The 3,421-nt window shown below is 38.5% G+C and overlaps 1 long non-coding RNA gene across 1 annotated transcript in view; it reads left to right on the top strand.

Moving 5' to 3' along the window:
• LOC103591937 overlaps positions 1-3,421 on the top strand; it is a 6,779-nt gene that overhangs the window by 1,271 nt on the left and 2,087 nt on the right. Inside the window, exon 2 of the long non-coding RNA XR_550628.1 lies at positions 1,312-1,522. This is a non-coding gene — a long non-coding RNA (uncharacterized LOC103591937). The remainder of the gene's footprint in view (positions 1-1,311; positions 1,523-3,421) is intronic.

Here is a 3,421-nt window from a genome sequence, read left to right as displayed (position 1 = left end):
GTTTTGTTTTGTTTTGTTTCACTTCTGCATCCCCAGCGTCTAAAACAGTTTCTGGTAAGTAATATGTGCTCAGTAAATACTTTTCGAATCAAGCCAAGACTTTTGAACTGAACAACGCATATCTAAAGATGGCAGCTGATAGTAAACTTCAGCTATTTGTTGAAGTGTGGGCCCTACTAGAACTTTCCGTTCTTCAACGATTTTTAAGTGTTAGGTATTACATCAACATTTTAAACAATGGACCAAACAAAACCATTTTACAACCTCTAGTATAAAGAGCTGATACTGTAGAAGAGAGAGTTCTTACACATGGAATAATTCAGAAAGGTGGTTGCATTTTATACTATAAAGTTAGGTGCACAAATGAGAAGGAAATATTTTCAGGTAAAGGGGCTGTTTTTCAAAAAACGTTGAACCTAGGATGTTAAAGATATGTCTGGAGACTTGCTAGATGGATTTGTTTAGGATTAAGCGTTAGTGTTTGAATGGAAAACAAGGCTAGCTAGAGATGAGAAAACAGATTCACAAGAGCCTTTAAAGAACAAGCTAAGAAAATTTAATTTTAGCATATAAGGCACTGGATACTTATTTAAGGATGTTGAGCAGCAGAGTACTATAATAAAAAGAGTTCTTGGAACATAATCTGACATCAATTTGCATGATGCATATGACAAAGCAGACCTAGATAGTCACAACAGTTTAGGAAGCTATTGAAGTACCTGAGAGCCATAAGAGGAGATATTTTAGAGGAGCTTGTATTAAGAGCAGAAGGTTGAGGATTAGCCTTTGGAAAACGTTCATATTTTAAAGAAACTGTTTTAGCCCCTCCTTAATGACAAGCATGCTCAAGTTTCTGTAGGTATTTACCTTTGTGTGTATATCCTCAGTCTCTTCGTAAGTTCCTCCAGCTAGCAAAGTTTTTGATAGTCACTAAGAACCAGACCCTGTGTTAGAAACAAGATGACACAGAGATCTTGTGTTGTTACTTCTCCTAACGAAGTAATTGGGCAATTGAAAGACGTTTGTCAGTATAGCCCACAAATTGTATATGCAAACAAATTCAACTTTTTCATTTTTCTGTAATACAACTTCTTTTGAGCCCCTGTCTCCCTGATGACAGAAAATAACCTTAACAATTTCAGTTAAATTTAGTCTCTTTAGAGTTTTCTTGGTCATTTGGATTTACACCAACAAATTTTTGATATCAACCTCAGACCACTTTCCCTACACATACACAGGCTCCATCGCCAGGTATGTTCTTCTGATTCTACAGTACATCTTTGGTGAATAACCCTTTTTGTTTCAAAACAGGGACAGTGCTTTCCCCATCAGGCCATGATGAAACTTGCCCTGATTATTGGTTAAGAAACACTGGAGGGGATTGTGGTAAGTTTTGAGAAGAGGAAGAATCATCTTGGAAGGCGTCCTCCACTGGTAAGACTTCTACATGGTCTTCAAGCAGAGGGAGGCCACTGTCCTCTAGTAAGGGGGCATGCACCACTTCTGTGTACAGAGCATCAAGGTAAATCCATCAGCTCAAAGTTCTCAAGGATATCCACCCATATATCCCCATCCTGGGTCTCAGGGTCTCCTTTCCTCCCCGTCAGGGCTTCAACTTTAGTGTAAGGAGACATGCTGTGAGTTATGAATTCAAACTTCTTTTAAATTCTGCTACTCTCACAATCAAGTCCTGAGTCCGATTTTTTTTTTTTTTTTTTTGTCTGCCACAATATCTGTCCCTCTTGTTACAGTAAATAAAGGTTTCTTTCTTGCTCTGTCTCTGGATGAGTGGTATGTGATTTTTTATGGCTTTCCAAAGCATTTGGTTCGAGTAATTTTCTTTTTAAATAAACTTTTTAATGTGGAATAATTTTAGATTTACAAAAAAGTTGCAAAGATAGTACAGAAAATTCTTAATTACTCCTCACCCAGTTTCTCCCACTGTTAACATCTCACATTTCCATGGCACATTAGCCCAAACTAAGAAACTGGCATTGGTTCATTGCTATTTCCTAAGTTCCAGACTTTCTTTGGATTTTACCAGCATTTACTTTAATGTCCTCTTTCTTTTCCAGGATCCAATCCAGGTTAGTCAGGGGTCCCCAAGACCACTCCCAAGTTTGATGATTCGCTACAGGGCTCACAGGACTCAGCATATAGTTGTACTCATGGCTGTGAATTATTACAGTGAAAGGATACAAAGCAAAATCATCAAAGGGGAAAAGGCAGATAGGGTGAAGTCTGGAGGAAACCAAGCTCAGAGTTTTTAACTCTTAGACTTGTCCACACTGAGCCTCCAGTAATTTGTCTGTTATAGCTCAGGTTTTCCTACTGCAGCCAGTAGGAAAGTTTCTGCTTTCTGAGGAAGTTTCTGCTCATGAGTTTCTGCTCTAGTAAATTGTGATTCTCTGTATGCACCTGTCTGACTCTCCAATTTGCGGGGCAGTGGTTTGCCCTGTGACCTCAGTTATCTGATGGATCCAAGAAGAGTTGTTGACTTTCAGTTTAGCTTTTTTTCCTGTGTAGATGGGAGTGATGACTTCTAAGCTCTTTTCATGTCAGACCAGAAACCAGAAGTCAGCTCTCTTTTTCTATCTCTTTTCTATCATAAGCACCACAATGTTCTGGACTGACAAACTAGAAACTATGGAATAAGCTCTGACTCTGCTCCTGTTTTGCCAGGTTTTTTAACCTAATTTTTTCACTTCTTTCTTCAACTTTGTTTTTGCTTTTTTTTCCTCCTCTCTTTTGGCATTGCCTCCACAGAGCACAGGCTCTCATTTCCTTTATGCCTTCCAATTTTTCCCCTTGATAAAAGAGCACCCAATATAGGGGTAAGAAGGGGATGGAATCTACTTCATGCTCCATTAACTAATTTAAGGAGCCCCATAGGACTGCATCCTTCCCAGAGAAGAAGCCTCTTTCTTCCAATTGTCCAAAGACATCTTAAGGGCTAGCCTAGCCCTTCACACACAACCTACATAATTATCCTAAAATACCACCTTTGTGGTTTTGTTCCCTTATTTGAGAACCTACTGGATTTTGCCTGTCATAAAAAGTTCAAGCTGGGGTGTCACTATTTCTGGTGAATGACTTATTCCTCCCTACCTAACAACCTTTTTTTTTTCCCCATGTCTTAAAGCATTGGTTTCTGGAGTCATATGAAATTTCAAATCACGTGACTTTGGACAAATACTTCGGTTCTAGGAACCTTGATTTTCTTATATATAAGTATGCACGTCATAAGGATGCTGTGAAGATTAAATAGGACAATGAGAGTTTTTCATATAGTAAGTACTCAGTGCTTACTATAGCACAATAGAACTTTTTTGCAATGATGGATGTGTTTTATATTTGTGTTGTTCAGTACAAATAGCCACTAGCCACATGTGACTATTGATCACTTGAAACGTGGCTACTG

The sequence above is a fragment of the Galeopterus variegatus genome, unplaced genomic scaffold, assembly GCF_000696425.1.
Source record: "Galeopterus variegatus unplaced genomic scaffold, G_variegatus-3.0.2 Scaffold1056, whole genome shotgun sequence".
Lineage (NCBI taxonomy): Eukaryota > Metazoa > Chordata > Mammalia > Dermoptera > Cynocephalidae > Galeopterus > Galeopterus variegatus.
This window is presented reverse-complemented; position numbering and strand designations above follow the sequence as displayed.